General features: G+C 36.0%; 1 protein-coding gene across 2 annotated transcripts in view; it reads left to right on the top strand.

Moving 5' to 3' along the window:
- Positions 1-2,033: 2,033 nt before the first annotated feature.
- The window catches only part of LOC132110001 (neuroligin-3-like), a 185,384-nt gene continuing 170,470 nt past the window's right edge, over positions 2,034-16,947 (top strand). The window contains exon 1 of one of the 2 annotated variants that reach the window (XM_059516527.1): positions 2,034-2,312. The gene's annotated coding sequence lies outside the window, so the exon portion shown is untranslated. The remainder of the gene's footprint in view (positions 2,313-16,947) is intronic. The other variant, XM_059516528.1, reaches the window with a different exon arrangement.

The raw sequence follows: 16,947 nt of genomic DNA, 5'->3' as shown, positions 1-16,947 counted from the left end.
TGGTGGGCAGCGCAGAAGTCCATTTCCAGGCAGTCCCAGTCTACTGGATCCACCTGCAAAACCCTGCTCACTGACATTGGCAGGTTGCATTCTGGGAATCCATCTGGTGGCACCACAGACAGGAGGAAACCTGCTAATTAGCTCTCTCTGTAAAGGGGCTGGGTCGGAGCGAATTCCCAGCTGTCATTAAACATACTCGGAAAGGGGGAGAAGGATGAAAAACGCTAGGGATCCAATGCTCTAATTCCTCTTTTTAGAAGAATTCCGTTTGTGTTACGCTACAAAGGCCAAATGCGCAGAACCTCTGTGAAATGCACCGCAGAGTAAAATTTTGGTTCATTGGGGGGGGGGTGTACCGTAATGAATTCCTTTATTGTTGCTTCGTGAGTCTTTTGAAAGAGGAAAATCCCTCGGTGTCACCTTTGGCACTCCTTCTTTTCAAACCCCGCAGAGCCTCATAGAGACAGAAGGCTCGAAATCACACAAGGTACTAAAGTACAGTTGAGAGCAAATGACAGAACAAAATATGCAGAAATATACATAATAGCTCTCCGATGACTGACTTGTGGTTAGGCGACAGCGACAAATGCACCGTAAGTGGCTTGAGTCATTTTGCAGGGAAATATAAAGGCCGGAAAAGCTCCACTTGGCGATTAAAGCTCGCACACTGAGAATTCTCAATCTCCTTTCCCTTGAGCAATTGTGTTTACACACATGGCCTGTGCAAGCATTCTCATTCAATGATTAAATTACTGTTTTATCCGGGAAACTATAGCAGCCATTCAGATCCAAATGACTTTAATCTCGGCGCTCCGGTTGCCCAGTCACCGACTGCTAGGAATTCTAACGCTGATCACCTGGCTGCATCCCACCAATCAAACGTCTCACGGGCCGCACAGGGCAGAATTTGCCTTTGTTCGTGAATAAACTGAGTAATGAGAATTCTGGGACGTTTCCACCAGATTTATAAACAATAAATATGCAAATTGAAAAAAGCAAGCATTTACATTGCAGCAACCATAGAACGGGAGTGAAATGGAGTGATATGAATGTAACTGCACTCTCTTGAATACATATCAGGTATGTATTCATTTATGTGTACAACGACTTATTTCTGCAGTGTAAATATAGTAGTGTCACATGGGGAGGTTGTCATAAGGTCTATTAATATGAGGTCTTTTGTTAGAAACTTGCTGTGTGTGTGTGTGTGTGTGTGTGTGTGTGTCCGTGTGCAACAAATTTCATGCATTTAACATTATATATATAATTGAAATGAAAGTATAACCAAAATTAATGTATAAAACTGATACATTAAATGTAAAATGATTTAAATTGTAATTATTTTGTTGCACAATTTATATATATACTGTGTATATATATAAATATATATATATATATATATAAATATATATATATATATATATAAATATATATATATATATATATATATATATATATATATATATATATATATATATATATATATATATATATATATATATATATATATATATATATATATGTATAATAAACTTGAGTATGCAGCTATACTTTTATTTGTCTTAGTGTTCCATTAAAATTATTTGCTGCACTGCTGTGATGTTTAAATAAATTAAATTGTTTTATATTACAGTATATATTTCGGCATCAATGACAAGAATTAAACTAAATAATATGTAAAATATCAAACACATTGTAGGAATTTAGAGGCCAAATGAGTTTAGTAATCATAGTAACTACAAGGTCTAACTACTAAGAGAAAGAACAAACAAACAAACAAACAAAATCCCAATGTACAAAATGTTACATGTTGCCCCAGGCTCCCCTATAAAACACACATCAATTAGTCCCAATGAGATCTTTTGTGTTATTTTGCTATTCTGTTCTTTTTTATATTAAGGAAATGCAATTCACATAATTCAATAGCAAAAGGCTCTCTATAGATGTCCTGAAAAGCAGGGTTACTCACACCCCCTCTCTCCTGCATGCGTGCGCGCTTTAGGGTTTCCTAGTAACCCGCGCACCTGTGTTGGCGTGTCCGCGCAGCGCGCACTCGTGAAGCTCTTGTGGAGCTCGCGAACACGCGGGACCAGAGCATCAGGATCATATGCGCAGGAAAAACACGAGAATGTGACTGGAGTGTAAAGGATGAAGGATGCGTTCGCTGGAAAAGGTCACACGAATTGCATGAAGAGCGCTGGGAGGAAATCTTAACACAGCCACGGATTACCACTAACGCGCACGCATCGCGGCTTTTTTTTTTAGGGAACAGGAATACCAGGAATGGGGGATTTGATGTTTCACCAAAGCAGGTGAGTTGTTCATGGGGATAATTCTTGTTGATGAGGAGAAGTTATTAGTCACCAAACGGACAGACTGTATAATGCGTTGCGCACCTCTATGTCTTATCCCAAGATCTCTTCTGTCAGGATTGCCACCTAACAATTGGGTGAACTTCAGTGTTCCTTGCGTCTGGGGCGAGGAGATGCGCAGTGAGATGAAGGAGAGGTGAAGCGGGCTTGGTGAAGTGCTGCGATGCCGGTAAAAGTGACAGGAGATGAGGATGATGATCTCTTGCACTTGTTACACCCCATCTGCACTGCAAGCGAGCGTCGCGACGCGACAATTCGTCCCCAGTTAGAGCTTTCTAGTAGCGTCGCGTTCCGTGGCTCGCATAAAAAAAGTATTTGATTGGTCGAAGAGGTTCCGACGTCAGGATTCCAGCCGCAACCTCTAGCGGTCTGCAGTTTCGTCGACTTGGGTAGTTCTGTCGCGTCGCGTCGCTAACAGATCGCGTTCGTTTAAAGCGCCTTCCATGTTGCGTTTCTATTACGCCTGGATTCCATTACGAGCTGATGATTGAATGTATGCTTTTACTGAAGATTTATTCAGATTATGAGACTATGATAAATGCATTGGGAACATTTGGCAATTATTTCACAGTTTCATGCAATGTATGCATAATGTACAAGAAAAGCCCTTTTTAAAACATATTTCATAACACTGACATATATTTGTATAATGTATGTTTTGAGGCTGTAGCCTAACTGATTTCAGCATTTTCATTTTGTAATGTAATTAAACATTCTAAATTGTCCTGCTCTGAAGGCTACATTTTTATAGTTCAAATGTTCCATGTAGTCTGTAATACAAGCTTGTGAAAACTGCATGCATGAACATTAATGAAAGAATTTGAGAACTCCTTACCCTTTAATGTTAGCTGCATACATTCAACAGATAAACTTGATATTTGCTTGTTTCGCACGAACAAAAATACAACTGGCTGGTGTCAGGCCTGCCCATATTTTCATTTAAGACAGTCTCAATTGGCTTTTCAGTTTTAATTTCAGGGACCAGACTGTCAAACTGTAGTTTAAAAGACTTGAGAGACGATTTGCACTGAATTGCTAAGCAGAGAGAGAGAGAGAGAGAGAGAGAGAGAGAGAGAGAGAGAGAGAGAGAGAGAGAGATGAGCCTCGGAGTTGTCATGGTGATTTGGTGAATAAGCAATTGTCTGTAAAGGCAACATATTAAAAAGGATTGTTGTTGCCATTATCAATCAGTGAAGAGCATATTTCAGCTCTCAATTCGACGAGGGTTAGAGTTGGGTTAGGGTAAGGCTTATTTCGTTGTGAGAAAACATACTGCAACATAAGTTATTGTGATTGGTCCAAGTGGATGCTATCTTAAAGCAAGTCTAATTCCGTAGCTCTGCCGTTCACGCTGCTTTATCTTGTGTTTTTACGGAGGGAACCTATTCATGTGCTCTGGCATTTAGTGTCTTGAAGGATTATGCACGGTCCTGCTTTTGAATTTCCTCTCTCTCCCAATGTCTTTATTTGTATTTTGGCCTCGTACGCTGGTATTTTTGAAGTAGCCGCTGACTTAAATCCATTCTGAATGACACATCCGAGTTCAGAGCTCTTTGCATCTTTCTGATGTCTGCTTTTAAGTTGAAGGAACAAGTTGTTAGAACCAGGCTGGTCTTTTCCATACAGACCAAATAAATCCAGAACAACAGTAGCAATTTATTCCTTACTTGCAGCTTTAGTGTATTTTCATGTCAGTGTTCAGCATTCTTATTCGTGGTTATTAATTACTGTATCTTTAATGAAAATGTATGGACCAACCAACAATTATAGTACACAAATAGACTGCACATTTATGTGATAATAGTAATATATATATATATATAGTAATAATAACAATTTAAAAGAAAACAAATAAATAAACAAATAAATAAAAAAGACAAATAAATAAACAAATGAATAAACAAATAAATAAATAACAATTTTTTTAAAAAGTATTTTTGTTTCTAGTTAAAAATATCCAAACAAGAAAAGTGCACAAGAGAAGCAAACATGCATAAGATATTAAGACTTGTTTTGAGGGAATACATTGAATTGTGTTAGCTTTCTTAGCCTGCTGGCAAATTGCTTAACTTCAAATTTGTTCCAGAAAAAACAAAAATGTAATTAAGGGTAAGAAAAATGTATAAATAAAACTTATTCTATAAATCAAGTCTAAACATCTTATACAGGCTTTTCACATGAATTGCTCCTATTTTGAAGAGTTTATTATTATTATTATTATTATTATTATTATTTTTATTGGGAAAAAAAAGCTTTATTGCTGTTTAGTATGGTTTTGTCAAAAATGGCATGTTGCTGGATCTATTCTTTTGGTTAAGGTTATTAGGATTTGAATATTGTCAAAAGATCCAGGACAATTTGGGGCAGAATCACTCTCTTGCCATAGTAGAACCCTTTTGTCCAAATAGTTCCATGAAGAACCTTTAACATCTAAAGAACCTTTTCTTTTTCACAAAAGGTTGTGGAGAAAGAAAAAGGTGAGAAAGAGATGGTTCTTTAGAGAACTTTTGACTGAATGGTTCTTCTATGGCATCGCTCTGAAGAACCTTTTGAAGCACCTTTATTTTTAAGAGTGCACTCTCAGCCAACTTTCCCACAGTTTCATGTAGCAGGATCAAAGAGATTAAGTATCATGGTCAATAAATCTTGAACATATGCTGCAAGAAATCATTGCTAGCTATTGGGTTTTCTTGTTTTCATTGTTACCCCAATTTTCCATACACTGAATGATGGGAACACTTTGATGCCATGAATGAAAACAGAACTGGAAAGTCAGAAAACAAGAAAAGCCCCAGAGCATCAATTCTGCCGCCGTAGTCTTTCACCGATAGATCAAATCAGGCGATCTGTTCTCCGAGTCACCTTTATTGACCTCCACTGTTGAAAAACACTGGACTATTGCCATTACTCAGATGAAGGTCAATCAGAAGACAGTAATTCATCTGCCTCTGTGTTTCTGAACGTAAAATACTGCAGAACCTGCTAGAGAAGTGAACTCAAGCGACGACTGATGTGGTTTTCTGTGTCAGTTTATCTGCTGAATCTGAACTCAATGAATATCTTCAGGGATGAGAAAACACTCATGCAGCTTTTTACATTCCAGAAAGGGTTTTCATTTGATAGCTGTATGGGTAAATCATGAAAATATTACATTTTACTCAAATATCAAAAGGAAAAACAAATATGTCATTATATTTGACGTAAGAGATAATGAATAACCCTATCGCTAGGGCCATCAAGATTTTATTTTTCATTTTTCCATTGTAATTTCCATGTTTATTTTCATGACAATTAAAACAATTTGCCTGCTAAATTACTATATTGTGTTTGATATTTTACATATTAGCTTAATTTTCATTATTGTCAATGATGTACTATTCCAAAAATATATACATACAACTTATTATTATTATTATTAATTTTTAATAACCATAGCGGTGCAACAAATCATTTTAAAGCAAATGAACACCTTATGGTGTTGCATACTTTGTAAAGAAGAGTATAACTTATTAGAGTTTATTCTTAACAAATTTGTGCAACAACTACTATCAAAATATTGTTTTACAATTTAAAATATTTTACATTTCAAGAATTGGTTATATTTAATTTAAGTTATACTTTTATTTTAGTGATATTTATTCATTTTGTTTATTGCATGAAATATTTATTGCACACATGCATGCACGCACACACACACACACACACACACACACACAAGTCAGGAATGGAGTTATAGACTTGAACCAGAGAGGTGTTTAAAAATCGTGTTTTCAAAATGTGATTTTTCTATAGCAAAACCTATTTTTGTTAAGTTTATTCAAGTGTTGCACTTGCAACTCATCTACGATTCTTCTCAAATACAATGCCTATATACAGTATTTTTAAACTACTTTAAAATGGATAACACGAGCCCAGCAATGATACATACACATCAGCGTAAATAGCAGAAAAAGATAATAGGCTTGATTTTACAGATCATTTCAACTTCCATATTCCTTTTGCTTTTATACAGGGCTGAATTTAATGGCAGTCTACAGGATGTGAGCATTGCCCTTTGAAAAGACAGCTGGTGTGCACTAGTTATAACACACTGTTTGTCTTTGTGCTTTAACTTGCATGTGAATGCGTTTGTATAAAGCTCACACATGCACATGCTTAATAGCAATTTCAAAGATTTAATGTTGAGCACTATCTCGCACGCATGTCTTTCACAATGTCTCCTTGTGTCCTCTACAAAACCGCTGAGATTTTCTGTCAGTCAGGCAGCTCGCTCCAGGCTTACTTCAGTGAAAAAGGTTTTTAGAGGAGCTTTACACATTTGTTGGAGGTAACAAAAAATATTGGTGAAGTAATTCTAATCTTTTTGAATAAACTAGCAACTAGGGGTGTGTGAAAACAGATTTGTTAAAAGTCTAAAAGGGAAAATCCTGTTGAAAAGATAAGTCTACATGTCCACTTCATATCAGTCTCTTGGCAAGCGAGATGCCACTAAAAAGCAACAGGAATGGAATCTAAATGTTCTCGGCCAGCATTCCTCTGACCTTGTCTCAAAAGATCTCTTATACTCTCATAAAGCAGACTAAAGCGGTGCACTTCCCAAAAGGACAAGGACGCCTTTATTCCAGGCTCCTTATTTTTGTTCTATTTACCAAAGGGTTGGACAAGTGACCTTGCATCAGCTATTTTGTAATGTTATACAAATCTGAGGCTTCTGCTTTTGTTCATATGACTGACATGACCGCAGGTTGCAAGGTGCATCAAATGTGTGAAGTTGCAAGGCAAAAAAATACAAGGGGGGGGGGGAGGATGGGTTATAATTCAGACATAGGAAAGAAATACATAGCTTGTCTTTTAAATAATAATGGCCAGTGTCGGAGAAATCTTAAAATGACACTTCTTTTTTTCAAAATCTTAATGACTGATAATCCAATCCAAGACAAATTAGCAAACATCAGATGATGCAGAGGGAAGACAACTCTGATTTGTTTTTGTTTGTTGTTGTTTTTTATTTTCCTGAAAATGCTAGTTTATGTTATTACATAGCTGTTGTTATGCAATCCAATATAATTACTGGTGATATATAAAATATCACAGGTTGCTTTGATAGCGGTCTTCTGCTCCTCTATATTATTTGTCAGATGATACTTTTCTTCCTCTTCAGTATACCCTATAGACTCTCTGTGAGGTTCAGGTCAGGCATGTTGGCTGGCCAGTCAAGCACAGTAATATTATGGTCATCAAACCACTTGCAAGTCCTACTGCAAAATAAAATCAGCATCTCCATAGAGCTTGTCAGCAGATGAAAGCATAAAGTGCTCCAAAATCTCCTGGTAGATGGCTGCATTAATTTTGGACTTGATAAAACACAATGGAGCAACACCAGCAGAAGTCACAGCTCTCCAAATCATCACTGACTTCGGAAACTTCACAGTGGACTTTGGATTCTGTGCCTCTCCAATCTTCCTCCAGACTCCAGACCTTGATTTCCAAATGAAAAGCTAAATTTACATTCATCTTAAAAGAAGACTATGGACCACTAAGCAACAGTCCAGTTCTTTTTCTCCTTACCCAAGGTGAAATGCTTCTGACGTTTTACCTGGTTCAGGAGTGGCTTGGTTCTATGAATGTGACAGCCCTTTTCCTGAAAACGAGTGTGGTGACTCTTGATGCTCCACTCAACTCCACTCCTTGTGAAGCTCTCCCAAGTTCTTGAATCGGCTTTTCCTGGCAGTCTTTCCAAGGCTGTGGTCATGCCTGTTGCTTGTGCACATTTTCCTACCACACTTTTTCCTTCCAGTCAACTTTCTATGAATATATTTTGATACAGCACTCTGAGAACAGCAGCCCTTTCAGAAATGACCTTCTGTGGCTTACACTCCTTGTGGAGGATGTTGATGATTGTCTTCTGAAATAGCCTTTCCCGTAATTGTGGTTGCATGTTCTAAACTAGCCCAAGAGGTACATAGTATTAATACTCAAAATTAATCAAACTAATCAAGCACAAAATGGAATATTCAAATTTTTTGTGAGATACTGAATTTGTACTTTTCCTGTAAGCTGTAAGTCGTAACCATCAGAATTAAAAAATAAACAACAATAACAACAAAAAACTCTTGAAATATTTCAGTTTGTGTGCAATGAATCTAGAATATATAAAGTGTGTGTTTTTTTTATTACTAAATTACACAAAAAATTGAGATGCACCTAGTATATATATATATATATATATATATATATATATATATATATACATTTTGTTATTTATTCATTATTGTAAGACATACAAATTAATTTCTATATAAATGCAGCAGTTTGCTACAAACTGTAAAACTAAGCTAATGATTTATTTTCCTTATACTGCAATAAACCTCTATCAGTTTGCTGTTTTTGTTTTTGAAGAATTAATGCAAAATACAGAAAAAGAGGTTAAGGGGGTTATACAGTACGCATACTCTATGCCATGTAAGAGTGGTCAAATCACTGCAATGTCTGAAGCTTTTATTCTAAGAATCAAGAATGCTTACAGAGTATTTAATATTCATATTTTTATAAAGAATATTCATAGAATATTGAAACTGTCTGCTGTTGACCGAGAATATTGATTGCATCATCATTTAGTTCAATTAGTTCAGTCATTATTTCACATAAAACTCAAACAGCAGTGCTAGAGTAGACCTTAAATCAGTATGACAGCGTATTACACACAGAGGCAGTGGGGCCTCTCATTGGTTGTTTCATGCAGACGAGACGGCTCTAAAAATGCATCATGCTCCATCTATCTGGAGACACAGAGAGAAAGAGAGACAATGAGAGAGTTAGCTCCATAGTGGAATCATTCTGCATTTTCTGAATGTGTATATATTACATATTGTGATGGCACTCCAACAAGGTGAAGAGGTTGTGCCTGTTTTTTATATATTTATTTATCAATTTGATGTAGCATTGTGCTCTGGAGTTCTTTGGATGCGTGATCAGAGATAAGGCCTCGAGAGGCTGTTCCCAGAGGCTCTCATTGATTCCTCAGGGCAGCCTTTTAAGGAGCTTAGTAAAAGCTGCTAGCAGGAAGACCATGTAGAATAGCGCAAATGAGCCACATCTGAACGCCTCCATCAAACCTATATGTGGGTCACGGCCATTAGGGATTTAGTAGCAGTTCTTTTCTTCATCCTTCTGTTAATTTTATAAGGTTTTAATGGGCAGTGCACTGTAACAAAAATCCTGGTAAATTTACAGCTCAAAACTAGCTGCTGTGGTTGCCAGAAATCGTGTGTGAATAAAGTACATGTACATGAAAATGTTTCAGGCGTTGTGTAATGGCAGTTTGGTGTATTAGCCATATAGATCACATTGAATGATAAAATGTTAATATGCCATCGTACTTCAACAAGTAAATGCTTTGTGATTAAATATTTCAGATGATCCATGGCTAAAAAATATAAGCTCATAATGTAACTCACAGTATTGCATACACAATTATAAAACACACTACAGTACTGTAATGCAGTCATGAATATAAGGTAAAAAAAAATGTTACCAAAAAACTGTACATAACTTATTTTAAATATTTGGGGCCAATTATCCCTATCAACTTAGTATTAACTATGACCTTTGCATTAATAAACTAAATTTGCTGATTATTAATAGTTAATAAACAACCCACAAAGGGTTAAGGTTAGGTATGGTTGCTAAAATATAGTCATACAGAATAATAAATACATTTTTAGGGTTAGGGCTAATGCTAAACATTTAATAGTGAGAATTGGCCCCTAAACTAAAGCGTTACCAAATATGCAAATATGAGGCATACTGAAATATTAAATTATATGAATAATGTTTGAAATTCCACCAATATGAATCTATAGTTACATCTGTAAGTAAATTGTTAACGTTTTATTTTATGCCAGTCAACAGCAGTGTACGTGATGGAAACCAAACAATACTGTCAAAATGAACTGAAAGGGAGCCAATTCTTCACATTTGAAATGTGCCTATCCCGAAATAAACAAAAGAAATAAAGTAAGTGTGATTGTAAAGACAGTGTTACTTGATTGTGCATGTGACATAAATTTCAGTAATGTGTTTCTACCCGAGGTGAAGAGTTTTGAAGGCCTCTTCTGCGGCTGGGATCATACTGTATTTTTTTCAGAGTTTTAAAGCAAGGTCAAGTTGTACGTGCAACCCATTACTGAGGAATTAACATACAAAAGCCAGCAAGCCTCGTCAAGCAAGAGCTGAAGGTAGAAGGTCAGGCTATGCTGAAGTGGAAAACGGCTGATAAATGAGAGTGTTACGTCTCACGTATGTTAACGGATTGAGACGCTAGCTCATGGAGAGTGAGCGGCTGCAGGATTATTGAAGTCTCTCCAGCTTTGGTCAGCCAGACCATTTGCTCCAGGGTTAGAGAGTGCAGATAGATGCATGCTGCTTGGTTTGCAGTGGGCAGCAGGGTTACCCAAGACATCAGTGCTGCTCTCCATCACATACAGAGACTGTTTACTGAACACTTCCTCAGCTGTGATAGAAGTGGGAGGGTGAGACCTTTGAAGTAAATATGTTTTAAAATAACCTGTGATTCCATCTGCATTCAGGGGGTTCATGAGACAGATCTGCAGCGTGAGGTTGAATGATATTTCTCTGCAGTTGTCAGAAGATCTGACTACCTGTAGAAATTGGATTCCCAAAAACAAATTAGTGCTAATGCTATTACTATTTCCATATGGAAATGGTAAAATATTACCGTTATTGTAACCAGAAAAGACAGTAAATCTGCTATGGTAAAACATGGTTAATGGTGAATATCTTTCTAGGTTTTCTTAACAGATTTGTACATTATGGTTTTTCATCTCATGTTGTTAAATTAATGTTTATTGCATTGTTTTTTTGTCATGTGTTACCATTTTTCTTTTTTCAGAAATTGTACAAATCTAGTATTATGGATAATTTTGACCTTTAGTATGACCTCTAAACTTCATCGAATCTAGTGTACACCATCTAATCTCCATTCATATAAGGGTATTAATATTTAAATATTTGCTGTTCCTCCAAAATTCTTGGAGATGAGCATAAAGAACCTTGCTTGCATGATAATTTATCTTCAAAATGCAATATTGATATATTTGTTCGCTACACTGACTCTGATTTTATGCTAGCATGACATTAATTGAGTAAATATATTTTACCTTAAATATAGGCCAGGTTGGCAAGGACTTTTTAAAGACAGTCCTTGTCCTTTATGAAGCTTACAGCCCATCTGTGCACAGATGCTTCCCAAAATCACCCTGCTTATTAGAGTAGCCCATTCCCCTGAGACAACACGACCGTATCAGCATAAAGAGCACACATTCCAGAATATTAATAAGACATTAATCTGTCACAAGCAAGAGCATGTAAATGAACGTGTGAAGTGTGTTCTTGTTTTTCCTGATTAGCTGGAATGATCTATAGAGAGAATCTGCCCTAAATTTGACACAAACCGAAAATGGGTTTGTGCTGCAAATTTCCCAAGGAAAATATTTGAATGTGAAATCAAAGAAAGAGAGAACATATGCCAAGATGCTAATTTTGTTGTTTATATGTTGTTCCTAATAAATCTTAATAAGTTTGTATTGTCTTGCACAAAGATAGTTGTACAGGGTTTGGAATGAAACAAATGTGTAATTTTGGAATTCTTGTGTGCATTATAAAGTTGCCTAATGAGCCATCGGTTTTTAAGATTAGGTTATTTGCATTCCTGCATATTAAATCTTTAATATCTCCACATATAGAGGTTTACCTCGGAATCAAGGTCATTTAAAAAATAGATGGCTGGATTTAGTCCCTCAGAAGTGTACAGTGATGAATTTGTCATTGTGGGTCAGTGTCACAGTGGTCTGGGTGAAGGAGACAAGGAAATAGAGTCATTACGGGAAAATCCCAAGCCTCTGTCTGCTTGGCAAAGACAGCACTCTGTGTCTGGGGAACGTTAGATTATGTTTGAATTGTCATCCAAAGAGCAGACAGACCAGCTGCATTGTGTATCCTGCAATTTCTTTGCCAGAATCAAGCTAAATTGATCAGTCTATCAGCACTTGCTTTGAAACATGTAATTTGCAAAAACAGAAATCAGGTATTGTATTGGAGTCTGAAACCGCTGGCAAACACACCACTTATCTGAACGAGTGTCTACAGCTTGTGGCTATAATGTGTATGACTTACCTTGGATAGAACGTATATATAGGTGCACATGGGAGATGAAGACTGAATGAAGAGGGAAAACTGTTTGAAGAGGGTACAAATCAGAGAAGTGAAATGGAGGATGGGGAAAGAGGTTTTGAATATGATAGGTAAGATGTAATGAGCCTCTTCATGTGCAAACAGGTGATGTAGGATCAGCTCGTATTGGTATATTTCTGCAGGAAAATTTCCATGATATTTTGGAATCTTCCAGGGATTTTTGGAAAGTCTCCATAAATTCATTGGAAGTTTTCCACCTCTTTGCAACCCTATGAAGCACATATTTAGCATGACCATATCCACATCCCTAATCCTACCTAAACTTAACCGCTACCTTACTAACTATTAATAACCAGCAAATTAAGAATTTATTGAAGCAAAAGTCAAAGTTAATGATTTATTAATAGCTAGAATCAGACCTTAAAATAAAGTGTGACCAAATTAGTTTATAGATCTTAACTGCATAGAGAGCAATGAAATTCTGACTAGTTATTTAATTTATTTACTATAGTGCTAAGCATAACGCTCCATGACATTTTACAATTTCAAAGATATTTTTTTTCTTTTATATAACCTGCACTGATGAATCATACACTGTAAGACAAGGAACAAATATGCGACAGTAAAAAAATATGAATTTTGTGTAGATTATTTTAAATGTATTATGTTAAAGTGCATTTAAACAAAAAATGATTTTAAGCGTTAGGAAACTGCACCATTGCCTGGGAGCTACTGTAGAATGCTTTATTTGTTCATTATTTATCTGTGCAATGGAAATGACTATAGGAAATGTAAGTATATTGGTATAAAATGTGACACTTGTTTTCATGAGTTGTGAAAAAAGAGTTCATGCAAACATGTCATCATTTACTCTCCCTCAATGTTGTTCCAAACCCAAATGACTGTCTTTCTTCAGTGAGAAGCAGAATGCTGTTATCGACAGAATGTCAAGACTGACAGCCCCAGTCACCATTCGCTTTTTTTTTTTTTTGCATTGAAAAAAAATGCAATTAAAATAAATAGTGACTAGCGCTGTCAGTCCCTAACATTCTGCCAGACATCTTTTGTTGTGTTTCATGAATGTAAGCGAGGTGAGTAAATGATGTCCGAATCTTTATTTTTCAGTGCACTCTATAGTATTTTCACCCTATATTCCCTCCAGTCAGCAACACTCCAATCCCAGTTTTACTGGAAGTGTTTTCCTCGGTACAATCAGCAGATGCTCTTGATTTGCAGGAAAACTGACAAGCACAAGTTTCACAAGTTTTTTTTTAAACTGGCCTGTGTCTTTACTATGGCACAGCAGAACTGAACCATTTAGCCAAAATGTTGTGATTATTACACAGTATAATCAATATTATTATGATTATTAAATAAACATTACTAGATAAAAACAAAAGAAAAATATATATGTCATGTTTTGAAGCAATATTTGGTAGTTCTATGTGTTGTTTTAGGGTTAGATTCATCTAAGGTACTCTGAGGGGTTTGCATCATCTCTTCTCAGGTGTTCTGGATCCAGACTGGAACTTGTGTAAATCCGCAAAACAGAGAAACAAATAGAGACATCATTAGCGTAGCTGCTGTTCCAACCAAGTAAAAATAATTTGTTTAAGCCAAGCTAAAGAATAATAATGGGCATTTGATCAGATATAACTGCAGTCCAAGATTATGAGATGCATTATTTGAATGCTTGGCCAAAGAGATGTGTCTTTAATCTAAATTTAAACAAGAGAGAGTGTGTCTGAACCCTGAGGCTATTTCAGAGTTTGGGAGACAAATGTGAAAAAGCTCTACCTCTTTTAGTGGACTTTGCTATCCTACTGTAGGTACTACCAAAAGTCCAGAGTTTTGTGACCTTAGGGAGTTTGATTGATTATAGCATTGTAGAAGACTAGTTAGATAAACAATTAAGGGCCTGTAAAATTGGGGTTATATTATCATATTTTCTTGACCTGGTAAAGACCCTAGCTGCTGCATTTTAGACTATCTGTAGCTTGTATATTGAAGATGCAGGACAAGCACCTAGCAGAGCATTGCAATAGTCCAGTCTAGAGGTCATGAAGGCATGAACTAGCTTTTCTGTATCAGAAACAGGTAACATGTTTTGTAGCTTGGCAATGTTTCTAAGATGGAAAAATTATGTTTTTGTAGCATGGGAAAGATGTTACTGTCTAATACAATCTATAAACACCCAGAATTTTGACTGTAGAGGAAGTAACAGTACATCCGTCTAGTTGCAAATTGTAATCTACAAGATTATTTGTAGTGTTTATTTTTGTACCAATAAGTAATATCTCTCTTATCCAAATTTAACCCTTGTGGATTGTTCAAATTCACTACCCTTTCGGAATATGTTCGGGATGAAAACATCCACTCAATTAAACTGCTGTAAAAATGTATCAGATTCATATTTTTTTTTTCAATGTTTTTTTTGCATAAATCTGTTAATCAACTTCAGTCCTGATCAAAACTACCAAATGTTTTTAAAAAATCCAAGATTTTAACTCTTTAATTGCCAAGTTCACTGATTTGGGGGAAAAAACACACAAAATGACTTATTTTCAATATAAAAGTAATTGTGGCTGGATTTTTTTTTTACTTTTTATAACAGTCTTGGGCATGTCAAAGATTAGTAGCAACATTGGCTTTGATGCATTTTTAGTTTTTGTGCAGCATTAGATTTAAAAATGTTTCTCTCTAATTTGTTGTTGGTGGCTGTTTTTGCCCCATTGACTTTCATTATAACTAAATTTTTTGATTGCAAAGCCATGACACCATATAATCATGCATTCTTGATTGTTTGTTGTTTTCCCTTTTGGGAAGAGGTAAAAATTGTTATTTTTACAGTTGATCACTAGGTGGGACCATTAACCCTTTCGATAAGCCTGTGCAAAAAAAAAAAAAAGCTTAGTTTCTGGCTTGTATATGGAGTTATATGGAATATAACAGCATATTATAGTGTTTGTGTGTGTGTGAGATTCTTGATTGTTGGTGGTTTCCCTGTTGGGAAGAGGTAACATTTGTTATTTTTACAGTTGATTACTAGGTGGGACCATTATCCCTTTAGATAGGCCTGTGCAAAAAAAGCTTAGTTTCTGACTTGTATATGAAGCTATATGGAGTATAAGAGCATATTATATTGTGTGTGTATGTGTGTGTGTGTGAGAAAGAGAGAAAGAGTGTGTGTGAGAGAGACCTTTGCGCACTTACCTTGATGTATTTCACAAAATCACAATGTACACCTCTCAAAACTACATGGAGTAAACAAAAGTGTATTTATGCACCTGCTGCCTTTTAATGGTGGTGAAAGTATTCGGTTGTTAAGTGATGACGTAAGAAGCGCTGTTTCCGGGTCCAGGCCTCAACTCGCTTCACTTGAGAATATGACCTCAGCAGCCGTTTATGAGCACTGTTTATTCATATTGATAATTTAAGTTAAACGCTTTCAAACTTACGATATACACTACAGTCTCCGTGCTCACAACATCCCAAAATAATTTTTATATATTTTTTTTATATTTATATTTTCATTGTCTGGCTATCTGGGACTTCGGTATAGAGTTAAAGGTTAATATTATAACTTTTTCGCTAGTATTCTATCACATTGTGAGTTTATATTAGCACCTTTTGTTGTTTTCTCGTGGTAACTGATAGAGCGTTTGGACACGGAAGCGCTGCTACGTGACGTCAGACTTAACAAGCGAATAGCCTAAACAAAGTTTTAGAAATGATTATGTAGCTTGACCCCTCCAGCGAGCTGCAGCTTATTTGAAGTTGGTATTGCATTTTGGTTCATAATACATTATGTTCATAAATTTGATGCAAAGTACATTTTTTTACAGGATTTTAAGGTTATAAACTGGCTTTACCATCAAGAAAAGACGAGCATTTCACATATAGGCCATCTGTACTTTTTATCATCAAAAGGCAGCAGGTGCATAAACACACTTCTTTTTTTATTGTTTACTCCATGTAGTTCTGAGAGCATGAGGTGCATATTTTGATTTTTTCAGATACTTTACATCAAGGCAAGTGCACAAAGGTCTCTCTCACACCCTCTCTTTCTCTCTCTCTCTCTCTCTCTCTCTCTCTCTTTCTCTCTCACACACACACACACACACAAACACTATAATTTGCTGTTATACTCCATATAACTCCATATACAAGCCAGAAACTAAGCCTTTTTTTGCACAGGCCTATCTAAAGGGTTAATGGTCCCACCTAGTGATCAACTGTAAAAATAAAAATTTTTACCTCTTCCCAAAAGGGAAAACCACAAACAATCAAGAATGCATGATTATATGGTGTCATGGCTTTGCAAGCAAAAAATGTTGTTATAATGGAAGTCAATGGGGCAAAA

The sequence above is a fragment of the Carassius carassius genome, chromosome 29 (assembly GCF_963082965.1).
Source record: "Carassius carassius chromosome 29, fCarCar2.1, whole genome shotgun sequence".
NCBI lineage: Eukaryota > Metazoa > Chordata > Actinopteri > Cypriniformes > Cyprinidae > Carassius > Carassius carassius.
This window is presented reverse-complemented; position numbering and strand designations above follow the sequence as displayed.